At 44.9% G+C, this 15,851-nt stretch overlaps 1 protein-coding gene across 1 annotated transcript in view; it reads right to left on the reverse strand.

The window, feature by feature from the left end:
* The window catches only part of LOC137524651 (multidrug resistance-associated protein 1-like), a 162,133-nt gene extending 147,594 nt beyond the window's left edge, over window positions 1-14,539 (reverse strand). Inside the window, exon 1 of the mRNA XM_068244765.1 lies at window positions 14,460-14,539. The gene's annotated coding sequence lies outside the window, so the exon portion shown is untranslated. The remainder of the gene's footprint in view (window positions 1-14,459) is intronic.
* Between the last annotated feature and the right edge of the window lie 1,312 nt (window positions 14,540-15,851).

Raw genomic sequence — 15,851 nt, forward strand, 5'->3', positions numbered from 1 at the left:
GATAATGTCATTTAAAGTGATTGGACCCGCGAGGGCTCAGGGCAGGATGAGTGGAGCTCTTGTCATTGCCAATTAGCAGGCATACGTTCGTATCACTCGGTATGCTACTCTGATAAGGCGTGTTAACTCTGATAAGATATGCCATTTGTCTTAGTGAATCAAGCCCCTAGTGTTGGCTCCTGTGTTTCCTGCTGTGACCAAACCTTGCATTTACTGATACTCCTGTTGTGACCTGGCTTGCCTGATCTCTCTCCTCCTAGTTTGACCCCTGCCTGTGACTGACTACACTGCCTGATGCCTAGCCCGATTCTTGCCTGGATACCAACTATTCTTGCCTGCCACCTTCCCTGATTTCTGCCTGGATACAGACTACTCTTGTCTGTCGCGACTCTCTGCTTGGATACCGACTATTCTTGCCAACCTCCTGCCTCGATTCTCTGCCTGGATACAGACTACTCCTGTCTGCTGTATGCCCTGACCTGTTGCTTGTAGTTGGACTTCCACACTGAAATGTACCATTCTCCTGACCACTGGCTGGAGCTATCCTAAGGGTGACCTGGTGGGCACTAGGCTGCAAAGACCATCGTCTCTTCCGGGGGTGCTAGACCCGTGGTCACTTAGATCCACACCTGGGTAACACTTAACCTGCGAGTGGACGGGTCAACGAGCACCATGAATATAACAGCCCAGCAGGGAGTACGTAACTGAGCATGGGGCGGCGCTATGCATATAACCCTCTTGCCGCACTGTTTCGCAGGGTCACATGAATGGTGATTTCTGTGGTGTGGTGATCACATGGCAGGCTCCCCTGCCCCTCAATCACAGCACCGCTAAGATGTCTGGCCTAAAGGAAACCTGAATGTAAAAGTGCTGTAAATGGATACCTCAGTTGTTAGGATTCCTCCTGTGACATGTTCTGTCCATTGCAGGTGGAGCCGTAAATGGACAGTTCCGGCTTGTCAGTCTGCATTCGGTTGTGCATTTGCAGTGAGTCATGTTTGCAATTGCTCTGCAGTTATGGGCAGCTTGGGATGCTGTTATGAATTCAGACATTATTTGTCTGTTGCTGCTGAGTAGCAGTTACTTCAATGCAGGTTGCATAGTTTTGTCTGCCTTTTCTGGCTGTCAGCTTGTGACTGATTACCATTCACCTGTGTGGAGATTTGCATCTCTGCCCTCATTGGATGACCTCAGAATAAAGGTTTGCTTCCTGCAAGCGTGCTCCGCCCGTCATAGTTTCAGTTCTGTCTAGGCTGTTACTGGGTCCCTCGATATTGTAAAATATATTCCTTGTCTTAGTTCAGTTATCCTGTGGAGCTACGTTATATATTTCCCACGGGGACATATATACGTACTCCTAGTCCTAGGATATTGTATTACCTAGCCTTGTTCGCTGTATTGTTCCGGATCCAAGCCAGTCTTCCGTGCTTATGTCATATATTGGTTCATCGCCGATATATACATATGTTAGTCAGTCCTTGTAGTTTCATTGATAGCTGTAAATTGTACTTTACTAGGAAATCATATCTATTGTATATCTATCTGTGTTCCTGCTCTTGCCTGCCGTGTTGACTCTGTTATTGCCTGACGATTCTGTCTTCCTAGTCCTGTCCTTGCGAGGTAGCCATTGCTGTGGTTGCTATTGGCTACCTCACTCCAGTTTGTCTAGTATCTGTCTGAATGTTTGTTACTACAAGGGCAGCGCAACATCGCACTGGGCTGCCATTGCGTCTTATCAGAAGCCCAGAGCTGCAGTTGCTCTGGGCAGCCTGTGTAGCCTCTTCCATAATTCAGCTCTCAACCTTGCTGTGCTGGATAGTCAGAAAGTATGACCCCCCCCCCCCCAGTGTTACATTATGACGGGCCCAACACAGAGTTGCATGGAGGAGGCCTCTGACACTGTGTGTTATGGTTCCCTGTCTTTTAAAAGATTTAAAAAACTTGACCCTGAATCTGCAGACAAATTTGTGCATGAATGTGTTAGATTTTTGTCAAACCCAGAGTTCCACGCTACATCTGTTTCTACCTGGGCGTCCCAGTTAGTTTATTTCCTGTTCAAAGGGGACCTGTTTTTGTGGGCTTATGATGTTTTGGACCACAGCAACTTGAAAGAAAGACCTTTTGAATTTCTAGCCTTTGTAATTCATTACTGGTTACGCATAACTGCTTTGCCATATCCTCTTCATGAACTCCTGATTGCTAGTCAATCAAAATGTACATTCAGCAGCATTTAAAAGCAATCCGTATGCAGCAAAGTCTAAAACCTTGCATTAAATTACACATCAGACTCTGTCATTAGCAGATAATGAAATGCAATTGTCTTTCACAGGAGTCAAATGGACATATGAAACTACCAATGACCTTTCCGTGCTAGCCAGGGAGAATAAAGATTTCTGCTTAAGAGAATTGTCTGACTATTCTTATGAGGAAATATTTCAGAGTACTGAGCAAATCAAATTGTTTGTACAGCAAAGAAAGTTTACATATTCTGCAGTTCAACACTTGTTACACAAGTCCTGGATATTCTTAAAGCAGTAGGATTAGCCATACTATGCCAGGGAAAAAAACACATATATAAGTAGATAAATACTTGATCTACTTACATAACACATGTATTATACTGTCCACGTTTTGATTTCAGTGAATATTATATAGTAAATTACAAGAATTCTGTTCCTGGTGGGGGCCATGTCTTTTGCCCACAGTTAAGGCTAACTCGTGATGTCATTTCTGCCCTTTACTTTTTTTTCTTGTCTCCTCCAATCGCTGAGTCGCCTCAGCCTTGCTTGTAAACACAAGTGAATAGGGGATCGTGTTTCAGATAAGCAGCTAGGCAGGGAAATAAAGGAAAGAGGAGGAATACATTATAGATAAAAAGAACCCCCAGCATGCAATTCTTTGGCACCGACTACTAAATGGCCAGTGCTCCTTAAGTATGTGATAACTGCAAACCATAACAGCAGAAAAAGTTTTGAAAGTTCTGAATGCAGGATTAGCATCTTTATCTCTTAATACACTCAGACCAGTTGCTGTTGAAATTTGATTTTTATGGTGACGATACCGCTTTAAGAATAGGAAATATCCTAGTAATTCAGGCAATCGTGTTAATTCTCGGTTAGGAGTGAACCAAGCCAAGTTCACTCCAGCTAGTTTCCTGCAGACTGGTTTGGCTGTAAATGATGCCCAGAGTGATTGTTTAGTTCCTGATAAGAGTGAATGGGATCCTTTGTTTGAAAAATGGGAAATTGAAGCCTTGATTTATGAATTGGAGACTGATCAAGAGTATTTCTATGAATTTTACACTGCTAAGAGCAACATGGTTTTCCATGCATGCCTTGAGACTGCTTCTTCTTTGATTAAAATGAATCTGTGTGTGCATGACCTTGTGATTCCGGTAATTGATGCATGGAATGAGATCTTGAATGATAACTATGGGAGTCAGTATGAGCAACACTCAGTAACCAATGTCAATTTGGTCTCTCCATTGCCCATAGTAACCAATCATTTGTGTAGTCATACTAACTTAAGACGTTGCATTTTTGATCCTGGGATGCTGAGACTCCCTAAGCAATTACCCTCTGTAAAGAAAAATGCTACTACTGTTTTGCTCATAACAACAACACCACCTGCTAGCTTGTTTTCTCCACAACCAAAAGAAGGTGCACACACATAATGGAGGCAAGAAGTACCGTATTTTTCGGACCATAAGACGCACTTTTTCTCCCCCAAAACAGAGGGGGGAAAGTCACTGCGTCTTATGGTCCGAATGTATGTTTTGACACACCCCCAGCCTCCCGGAGTGCAATACCCGAGGTGTGTCCACGGGTACTTAATGCTTATAAAGGGTCAAAGCAATGAAAAATAAAATCCTAGTGCTCTAAATCAAAGAGACACTTGTCAAAAAAGATGGGGATGATAGCAATAGCGCTAACGGTCCCTTAAATAGATTTCTGTTCAGAGCAACCATGAGCAAACGACCTCAGCCGAAGGACTCCTGCACCGCGATTGTGCTTCACAGGAACTGTGGGCAAAGACCCCAGTGAAGAGGGAAGCAGAGGTGCTATGTGGGCAAAAGACAGCTTACCGGGAAGAGAGAGTGTAGAAGGCTCACATGCTTACAATGCGATCGAAACCTCCCCGCTAACGACCGGCTTCTTCCTGGCACGCCCCTGCCTGTATTGGCTGCTTGCCCTGCAGTACATGATGATTGGCTAAGACGGGACTTCTTGATCCCACCCACGGAGGTGTCGGGGCTACAGCCATAGTCTCATACATCGCCGGGGGCGGGACCTTGGCGCATCGGGAAGAAAGTGCAGACGGCTCAATGCTTACAATGCGATCGTAACGGCTTCTTCCTGGCACGCCCCCTGCCTGTATTGGCTGCCGGCCCTGCAGTACATGGTGATTGGCCGAGACGGGATGTCAAGGTCCCGCCCCCGGCGATGTATGAGCCTATGGCTATAGCCCCGACACCTCCGCGGGTGGGATCAAGAAGTCCCGTCTTGGCCAATCATCATGTACTGCAGGGCAAGCAGCCAATACAGGCAGGGGGCGTGCCAGGAAGAAGCCGCTCGTAAGCGGGGAGGTACAATCGCATTGTAAGCATGTGTGCCTTCTACACTCTCTCTTTCCGGTAAGCTGTCTTTCGTCCACATAGCACCTCTGCTTCCCTCTTCACTGGGGTCTTTGCCCACGGTTCCTGTGAAGCACGATCGCGGTGCAGGAGTCCTCCTCCGCTGGTAAGCTCTCTTCTGCACATGTTGCTCCTCTGCTTCCTCTCCTCACTGGGGTCTTTTGCTCATGGTTCCTCTGGTTGCCATGAACAGAAATCTATTTGAGGGATGATTGGTGCAATTTGCTTTGTAATGTCCATCTTTTCTGACACCTGTCTTTGATTTAGAGCACTACAGATTTTATTTTTCACTGCTCAGACCCTTCATGTTTTATCATCAGCATTGCTGCTATAATTGTTAATGATATAAAGTTATATATGTATTGGAACTTCATAATGTATTGGTTCATCATTTTGTGCCTTTATGCACTTTTGGATCTTCTTTAAAGAGACTCTGAAGCGAGAATAAATCTCGCTTCAGAGCTCATAAATAGCAGGGGCACGTGTGCCCCTGCTAAAACGCAGCTATCCCGCGGCTAAACGGGGGTCCCTTCACCCCAACCCACCCCCCGCAAAAGTGTGTCGTAGAAAGGTCGCAGAATTTCCCTTCCTGGAGGCAGGGCTAACGGCTGCAGCCCTGCCTCCAGTCGCGTCTGTCAGCGGCGCATCGCCGCCTCTCCCCCGCCCCTCTCAGTGAAGGAAGACTGAGAGGGGCGGGGGAGAGGCGGAGATACGCGCTGACAGACGCGCGTGGGGCAGGGCTGCGGCGGTTAGCCCTGCCCCAACCAGGAAGCGCTCCCCGGGTGTATCGAGGGGGATTTGGGGGTGAAGGGACCCCCGTTAAGCCGCGCTATAGCGGCGTTTTAGCAGGGGCACACGTGCCCCTGCTATTTATGAGGTCTGAAGCGAGATTTATTCTCGCTTCAGACTCTCTTTAATAGAGTACAGAGACAGCTTGGGGGCAGACGGTCCAAAGACTCCCCTGCACCATGGACGCACCAGGTTTAGTATTTATTTTTTTTCCCTGATTTTTGTTCTCTTAACTTAGGTGCGTCTTATGGTCCGGAGCGTCTTATGGTCCGAAAAAAATACGGTATTTTCCGACTTTCTTGCATAATTGCAAAATTTTGAATTCCTGTTCTTTTTTCAGATCAGCTACAGCAATTCAGCAGTCCAGGTTTATTATCTTATACCTACTTGATCGCGAGATGAGAACTTGGGCTGAGGATGTGGCTGATGAAAATGAGGAGGTTTTTGATGACCCTCTGGAATTTGTTAAATTAATCGCAAAAAGTTTTGCGAAAAAATACAAACAGATTCCTACTGATTTGTTTTCTGCATCCTGCAAACCATATGGTCCAGCAGACACTAATAGATGCACTACATCAGCTACTGAGTCTCAGCAATCATGTTTAGCAACCTCAGAACCCCAGCATCTGAATTTTCCATTTACAGTTGAACGGTGGATCAGATGCACAAACATTGTGTCCTGATCTTCCTGTTTCAACACCTCGCTCTGGTTCCATGAACGGTTCAGGGCATCTGTTATGTGAATCTGAAATCACAGGATCATTGCCTTGTCCAGAAAATGTTCCAGTAAATTTGCCCTGTACCATGAATTGCGCAGTAGTTCTGTCCAATGAAGCTCAGGTTACAGAATCATTATGCTGTCCAGCAGGTGCTTCCATGGTTCTGCCCTGCAATATGGACTGTTCAGTGATCCTGTCCAGTGAAGCTGAGGTCGCAGAGTCTTATGCTTCACCCAGGACTTTGGATGCTTCAATATCTCTAGCAGAGGACTCAGAGGCACTGCTTACCTCAGTGGGTGTCGCAGTAATATTCACCTGTTTAGCAGCTGTCTAGAATTACAGTCTACTCTAAATAAACTTGATGAATCTTTGTCCACTGAAGCATTGTCCTCGTCAGAGGGTATTTTGGATACATTGCCCTGTACACAGTCTGATATTACTAAGGTTGTGGAGTCCCTGTCCGATGTTGTAGCAGCTGGGGAACTCCAGCCCTATCCTCTGAATGTTTCAGAAGTCTTGCCCTGTAACATGGATAATTCTGACTCTCTGGTAAAAATAATAGAAGTCTCAGATTTTCAGTCCGGTTTAGTAAGTGTTCCTGAAACCCTGCCTTGTATCTTGGAAAATTCTGGTTCTCTGGCCGGTGTGGCAGAGGTTCCAGAGTCCCCTTCCTGTCTAGTGAGTTCCTCAGTTTTGCCCAGTTAAGTGGGGGTTGCTGCAATACTGACTTGTTTTGCAGCCCCTTTGGAGCTCCAATCAAGTGTACTAGATGATTCGCTGTCCAGTCCAGAGGAAGTTGTGGAACCCCTATCTAGTTCGGTGCATACATCAGAGGATTTGTCCTGTCCTGTTGATGCCCCTGAACAGGATTTGTTAACCTTGCTAGAATCAGCAACATCTAAGTCTGATTCTGCATTCTTTAGTGAGAGTCTAGTAGCTGTGAAGTCTAGTCATGATGATTTTCTGCCCGATCCGGGTTTCGGTCCTACCGTGACTGACTCTGAGGTTCACAGTTCCCTGACATGCCCAGAGGTTTCTCTTGTACCAGTGTGCCAAGATGTGCTCTGTGTGCCAGAATGCCCAAGTGTGTCTAATGCATCAGCATACCCAGATGCTTCCTTAGTGAAGACATGTTCTGATATTGCCAGTCTGCCTGCATGCCCAGAGATGGTTCTGGTACCTGAAAGCCCTGATCTTGATGTTTGTCCTTGTAACCCTGACTCTGGAATTGCCCTAGGTTCCATAGGGGTTCTTGATAGTTCTCCATGTGAGCCTAAGGGGCGTTCTAACCTTTTGGGATCTCTATGGAACTTCAAAGTGTTGTGGGAGATCTCTGAGGAAACTTGTCCTGGTACCTTAGACTGGTTCAACAGTGGATTTTGTGTTGGTAATAACAGTTCTAGTGGGCATTGCAAAGGGTTTGGTATTTTGGACAGTCCTTGGAAGGTGGTGGGTATTGCTCAGAGAGCTTCGGGGGTTTTCTTCCTGGAAATCACGGTTCTGATGGATATCACACTGGGGCTTGTAGAACTGATGGGCATGGTTCTATAGGTTCTGGTTTCGATTGGTCCAGTCTTGGTGAGACAGATTCTGGAATTTGGTCTTGTCGGGCTGTCTCGACCTTCATGAATTGTCAGAACAGTTTGCTGGATTTTCCGCATCTGATTTTTTGGTTTGGCTGGTTCAAGAAAATTATGCCAGTTTCTATAGGCGCCTGGAAGCCGCCTTTAAAGGGGGGTGGGGTACTGTTAGGATTCCTCCTGTGACATGTTCTGTCTATTGCAAATTAAATAAATAAATAATTGCAGGTGGAGCCGTAAATGGACAGTTCCAGCTTGTCAGTCTGCATTCGGTTGTGCTTTTGCAGTGAGTCACGTTTGCAATTGCTCTGCAGTTCTGGGCAGCTTGGGATGCTGTTATGAATTCAGACATTGGCCTCAATTCACTAAGCTTATCTCCTGTCTTTAATAAAATTTCTAGAGTTATCACCGTGGTGATGAGGCATGTAGTATTCAGGAAACATTCTACCTCAGGCAAACCTAAAGTTACCTCTTCTGTCTTTACGTTAACACTTCAATCCTTAAAATAACTCCAGAATACTAAAGTTAAAGACAGGCTGTTAATTAACTGCATGTGAAAATAACTACAGAGGAGGTAACTTAAGGAATGAAGAGATAAGATAACGCTCTCACTGTGTGGAGGTAAGTTTTCTCTTGCCTTATATTATCTCCAGCATGATCTTAGTGAATTGAGGCCATTGGCTCAATACACTAACTCTGGAGTTATTTTAAGGATTGAAGAGTTAACTTAAAGACAGGAGAGGTAAATTTAGGTTTGTCTGAGGTAAAATGTTTCCTGAATATGACATGCCTCATCACCATGATGATAACTCTAGAAAGATTATTAAAGACAGGAGATAAGCTTAGTGAATTGAGGCCATTGTCTGTTGCAGCTGAGTAGTAGTTACTTTCATGCAGGTTGCATAGTTTTGTCTGCCTTTTCTGGCTGTCAGCTTGTGACTGATTACCATTCACCTGTGTGGAGATTTGCATCTCTGCCCTCATTGGATGACCTCAGTATAAAGGGTTGCTTCCTGCAAGCGTGCTCCGCCCGTCATAGTTTCAGTTCTGTCTAGGCTGTTACTGGGTCCCTCGATATTGTAAAATATATTCCTTGTTTTAGTTCAGTTATCCTGTGGAGCTACGTTATATATTTCCCACGGGGACATATATACCTACTCCTAGTCCCGAGATTTTGTATTACCTAGCCTTGTTCGTTGTATTGTTCTTGATCCTAGCCAGTCTTCTGTGCTTATGTCATATATTGGTTCATCGCCGATATATACATATGTTAGTCAGTCCTTGTAGTTTCATTGATAGCTGTAAATTGTACTTTACTAGGAAATCATATCTATTGTATATCTATCTGTGTTCCTGCTCTTGCCTGTCGTGTTGACTCTGTTATTGCCTGACGATTCTGTCTTTCTAGTCCTGTCCTTGCGAGGTAGCCATTGCTGTGGTTGCTATTGGCTACCTCACTCCAGTCTGTCTAGTATCTGTCTGAATGTTTGTTACTACAAGGGCAGCGCAACATCGCACTGGGCTGCCATTGCGTCTTATCAGAAGCCCAGAGCTGCAGTTGCTCTGGGCAGCCTGTGTAGCCTCTTCCTTAATTCAGCTCTCAACTGTAATGATCTGGGGGCGATTTCCAGTCGGCACACATCACGTGCGCTGAAGCAGAGGGAAATCCCCACAATCACAGAAGCAAAGTACCCAGTATATATTTGTAGAGGGGAATTCCAACCAGCAGGTGGAGCTGTGGAGTACAGAGGAACCAATCCTTTGTACATCTACAGATGCCAGATTGAAATTGCAGGATAAAGCAACACCAGGTAATCTAAACAAGTAGCAACTCAAAAGAAGGCAAGAACAGAGACAGATTATATGAATGTCTACCAATCTAGTCACCACCCAGCTACGGTAGACATATCACAACAGAACAGACCAGAGAGAGAAAGCTAATCGCAAGAGAGGCGATTGCTATCAGCAACACAAGACTGAGCAAAGACAGAACATGAATTGAATAAAAGGTAGACACAGCAAATAACTACAATCTAAACGCCAAGGAAAATAACAAATGAACTAACTAAACGCGGTCACCGCACGTTATGCGCAACAGTGACAAAACATACCAACCTTGACTAACAAATGAACACAGAGAACAAAGACAAACAGATAGCGGGAACGCTTGCAAATCGGTTGCCTAACACCAAACAACAGCAAGCGTTCGTTCCAGACAAAACAGACTGAAGGAGTAACCAGTAGCAACCGCTGCTAAGGTTATACTCCAAGACACAAACAAGGGAGACCCACTGCCTCTAGCGCTAGGGCGAATGCGATCAAGGAACAGGACTGAACGATTCACTATCAGCCACCGCAGGAGATAGTACAATCGCAAGGACAGGACAAGACAAAACAAGAATAGGCAGTACAAATAATACAGAACCTGACTGCACTAGTAGGAGCGCAAAGTGCATTCCCCAAGAATTAACTACCCTAGAATATTAGCAACAAGATACAAAGAGGCAGAGGCTCTAAGGTTAGTCCCACTAAACAGAAACCATGACGAGCCAGGAATTCTGGGAGGAAGTGACATTTATACTGAAAACCTACAAAGGAAGCAGACAAGCAGATTGCAAGATAAGTGAATGCAAATCAGACACTACAGCAGTAAGCCTCCCAAATCCTGCAAACTGACAAAAAGGCCTCTTTTCCCAGGACTGAACTATGCAACCTGCATGGGAAACCAAACTGTCCAGGGAATCAAGGCCAGCAGAGCGGATTCTGACATCAACCTTGGTGTGCTGGATAGTCAGAAAGTATGACCCCCCCAGCGTTACATCAGTAGAGGGAAGCTTCTGGATAATCCAGGGGCTTCCCCGTCCCCAACAATACAGCACTTGAATGCTCCCATCGTTCACAGACGGGAGCGTGGGCATGAACTTCCAGGTGGTACCATTGTGCAGAGTTGGTCTGAAGGTGGACGTGGGAAGCTTCTGGAGGATCCTTCCTTCTACTGAGGTAAGTATCATACAATCTAAACTTGCAGGTTTGCTTTAAGTGATAAAGCTTCCTAGTATGTAATTCTACTACCTGAGATGTTTACTTTAAGTAGGCGAAATGAAAACATTTTCTTTTACTTACCTGGGGCTTCTTCCAGCCTCCCATAGTCTTGTAGGTCTCTCGATCTGCTGTCAGGCCTGGTAAAGTGCGCAAACCATCTGAGTCATGCACTACTGTGCATCCCACCACCCAGAGGTATTCCTCCTTGATCGCACTCCCGTGGCTGTCAGTATTTTTCACATTTAGGGCCCGTTTCCACTATAGCGAATCTGCATGCGTTTTCTGCATGCAGATTCGCATAGCCAATGATCGTAAATGGGCCTGTTTCCACTTGTCAGGAAATCTGTGCGGTTTGCTGTGCAGGAAAAATCTGCACAGCAGAGCCATCAGAATTTGCATGCAATTTAATTAATGGGACATTCGTGTACATTTTCGCCTAAAATCAATGTAAAAGCACACAGGCACTGACATGGTTACATTCGCCTACTTACAAAAAACAAATATGTGAGAACGTACGCGAATTCACGTTAAAATTTGCATACAAACACGTACGAAATCGCATACAAATTTGTTTTTCGTGTTTTCCGCAACGAATTCGCACCGCACAAGTGGAAACAGGCCCTTACAATTCCTTAAAACTCATAGCAGCGCATACACAATATTCCCAGCCAGGGGAACGCAATCAAGCAGTCACGCCACCAGGTTAGCGCATAACCTGAGTAGTGTGCAACTCAACTGGGTTGCATACTTTACAGCACATCAATGAAGGGGACCAGAAGAACAACGAGGGAGCTACAAGACTGCAGTGGGCTGGAAGAAGCCCCAGGTAAGTGAAAGCACACTTCTTAATTCGGCCTCGGATATCCTTTAAAGCCACGTTTAAAATAAAAATGCTTATAAGATTTTTCAGTAACATGGAAAGGACTTGGTACTTCTTTGGAAGCTGTCTGTGTTGCCACATAGCAAAAAGTCTCACTTCCTAAAGTGAGAAGGAAATCCATTAAGGCCACTTTTCAGTGCTCCGCTGCAGACATGCTCAGATGTGACTCCATAGGGGGCGTTCACATTTCTAATGCCGTGCCAAGTGTCAGCAACTACCCGGGGAGGGCACCTTTCCTCTCGTGGTAAAGAACCAGAACAAACAAGACCTTTTAATATTGAGGAATAATAGAATCTCACAGAAATGAGGATTGCAGTAACTTTCTAATATGAAGATGACCATGGTTGATGTTGAAGCCATGGATATCCATGATGGAGGTCCCAGGTAGTGAATTTTTGGAAACCCATGTCCATGCATGCATGGACAGACAAAAATATTTTTTTTAAAGAATTACCCAATTTTCACACTGTACTAAGCAGGGCTGTGGAGTCGGAGTTGGAGTCTGAGCCATTTTGGGTACCTAGAGCCGGCGTTGGAGTCGGTGGTTTCATAAACTGAGGAGTCGGATGATTTTTGTACCAAATCCACAACCCTGGTAAGAATTAGACTAAGGAGTCAGAGACGAGGAGTCGGAACCATTTTGGGTACCTGGAGTCGGTATTAAAGTCGGAACGGTGATTTCATAAACTGAGGAGTCGGATGATTTTTGTACTGACTCCACCGCCCTGGTACTAAGCAAACAATATGTTTTTCCCCTTGGAGTGGAGTAAGGGTCCTTCTCCACCGGCTGCACTCTGATTCAATGATCGGAGCACTCACATTTTGCTGATCACAAGGGCACCACGATTAACATGCTGATTGGACTCACAGGGATTAGGTAAAGCACTGCATGCTGCATTTTTCATGCACTTGCGATTGGCTGCTATTAGCTAGCTGCCGAAAAACGCGGGGGAAATGCATTTTAACCACTTGAGAACCGCAGTGTTAAACCCCCCTAAAGACCAGGCCATTTTTCTCAAATTAGGCCACTGCAGCTTTAAGGCCTCGCTGCAGGGCTGTCCAACTCAGCACACAAGTGATTTCCCCCCGCCACCTTTCCTCCCCACCAACAGAGCTTTCTGTTGGTGGGGTCTGATCGCCCCCCCCCCCCAATGTGTATTTTTTTTTTTGCAAATATTGGTTTATTTTTTAAATAAAAATGTGTATTTTTTTTGTGGGTCCCCCTCCCTCCCCCCGCCAGCCAATCAGCGTGATCAACTGTAATAGGATTCAGCCTATGACAGCCGATCACTTCCCTGCCTCTGGAGGGGACAGCCGTGTCACTCAGCTGTCCCCTGTAAAGCACTGCCTTAAATCGCAGCACTGTACTTAGTAAATAGACTGCGGTTTCGCCGTCTAACAGTCTCCTAGTGGCGATAGCGGAGCTCCGCCATCCAAGCAGGTATGCACGCACAACATGGTCGGGAAATAGTTAAATGAAGAAAATCGCATCTCAGCACTGCAATCACACTTTTTGATGGAAATAGCACTTAGACCCCATTCCCACTCTCAATCGCGTTTTGCCGTTGAGATGGTTAGCGACTTTTTGGTGATTTCATTTTGCGATTCTCATTCAAGTGAAATGCTGGGAAAATGCTACAGGCAGCACGTTTGCATTCCCCTGAAAACGCAACTGTGCCACAATCACCCCAGTGTGAGCAATCCCATAGGATCACTTGTGCAGCAGCGCTTTGTTGATTGCCGGTAATCAGCAAAGCATGAATCACAAGCAGAAAGCACCCAGTTGTGAACTTCGTCTAAAAGTAGAAAATATTCCCCTAGGTAGGGAGGCACACAGAAATAAAACCCTAATGAGGGTCTGAGCCTTTTCCACACTACCCAAAACTAACACACACAAAAATAAATTAAAAAAAAAAAAAAAAAAAAGTCGGATCGAGGTAACTTTTACATAATAATAATAATATTCCGACCATTTGTATAGCGTTTTTCTCCTGTTGGACGCAAAGCACTCAATAGCTGCAGCCACTGGGACGCGCTCAAGAGGCCACCCTGCAGTGTTAGGGAGTCTTGCCTTGAACTCCTTACTGAATAGCTACTGACTCTAGCCAAGATTCGAACCCTGGTCTCCTATTTCAACGGCGCTGGTACATAAAAGAATTGGAATTATTTAGAAGTTTAGTTGGTATTTACCCATTGACTAAACGCCAGCTATGGCATTAATAACCATTCAGGCTAAGTTCACAGTAGGTCTTTGGGTTGTGATGCAATGTTAAAGTTGCAACGCAACATTACAATGCAACAAAAAAGTGGTTACGCGTATTAACACTGTGTTGCTGTCGCATTAAGTAGGTATAGTAAGCATGTAGGCAATAAAAAGTATGCTTACCTGTACCTGGCGTGCGTTTAGAAGAAACGCACTGAAACTAAATGCGTTACCATAAGGCTACACGTTACAATGCTATGCCAACGTCCTACTGTGAAACTAGCCTACAAAAAAAAAATAAAAAAAAACACACACACGTCCTCTATGCATATACGCTAGCACATAACAGCAATGGTCACAATTAACTTTACATTTTCTATTTAAGTCAGACACAGCATCAAAGGCTTACATTGCTAGTATATGTTGATTGTACAGGATAAATATTACCTATACAGTAAAAATATTGATATGGTAAGCGTAACTTTCCCCCCTATCACAGTGAATGGTCAAGTTATTCCTGTCACACGGTAATAAGAACAAGTTCTGGCTGTGCTGCAGGTGGTAGCTGAGCACAGAGCACACACTATTATCTAAGCAAAGGCTGTATACATACACTGATCCTCTCGGCACTCTCCACACTCTGCCAAGTCGGGCATGTGATGACAATAGCTTCTGACAGTCACCTTCCAGAGAGGAAGATAAGTGAAGTTCTGCACTCCAGCAATCAGGGGGCGGGCAGTGAGTGAGCTGGGTGGAGGCGAGGAAATGGAAGGTGGAGCTAAGGAAGAACTCTGAGAGAGAGAGTGGACACACAGCATGCAGAAATGGGAGAGAAGTGGGACTGCAGCTGCGTATGTTATTTATTTTTGATGCTTAATATGCTATTTCATTGCTTTCTTTGATGCCCAACTAAAACCAGTGTTGTACAAATCTAATTGTAAAAGCAACCAGGATAATAAGTTAGTCATAAGCAGTGTGTAGAAGCAACATAGTGGATCATATTATCATAGCTCCAACTGTCCCTCTTATGGAGGGACAGTCCCTCTTTGAGAGCCCTGTCCCTCTTTCCTCCTCATGTGTCCCTCTTTGAGGACTTCCTATGTAATATATATATATATATGTGTTTGACTCTAAACTTGATTCCCCATCCTTTAAATTGATATATTACTAATTTTAAAATGTTCATATGAAGGAAAATGAACCAGGATAAAATAGGACCAGTGTGGTTTGAATTATAAAACAACATATTTTTCTTATGAGATCTTCATGGTATGTGTGACTAGGGTTGTAACAGGGGCGTGATCAGGGGAGTGGCTTAAGTGTCCTCTTTCTTATCTCAAAAAGTTAGGAGGTATGTATTATGACTTCATGGGAGAATTGTGCTAGCTACTAGAGTACAACTTGCTTCCTACCCTGTCATCATTTAGCTGCTGGGTGGGTGGATTGATCAGTCACTCAGGAGTGGCGATGGGACTGACCATTACAGTAGAAAACCTAGTGCAACAACATACAATCCCACTTTTTGGGTATCATTCATAAAGCATTTCCGCATGCGGAAATGCTGAAACAGCTGACTTTACCGAACACATAGCAAAATCTCCATTCATAAAGGCTCTTTCCGCATGAAAAGCTGACATTCCCGAGCAGAGCGCTAAATCACCGCCTTGTGCGGTGACTATCTTAACAAATGTAACAAAATGTTAATTCATAAAGATTTACGCAAGCGGTATGAGGATGGCAAATACTGCTCCCTTGGATGTGGCGATAACCATGTTAAGTTAATGGAGACACAGACCTCCCAGGCAGCTGCAGTAGAGCGGAACATGGAGAAATGTATCAACTCGGCAGCTTCCTGTGTTTCCGCAAGCCTACCGCCAGCCTAGTTCGGGAAATCTCCGCACTGCTATCGCACCTGTACACTTTTTCATGAATGACCACACAGAAGTCTAAAATACCGCCAGCGGTGTTTTCTTGCACGGATTCTCATTACCGACAACACTTTTAT

The sequence above is a fragment of the Hyperolius riggenbachi genome, chromosome 7, assembly GCF_040937935.1.
Source record: "Hyperolius riggenbachi isolate aHypRig1 chromosome 7, aHypRig1.pri, whole genome shotgun sequence".
Taxonomy (NCBI): domain Eukaryota; kingdom Metazoa; phylum Chordata; class Amphibia; order Anura; family Hyperoliidae; genus Hyperolius; species Hyperolius riggenbachi.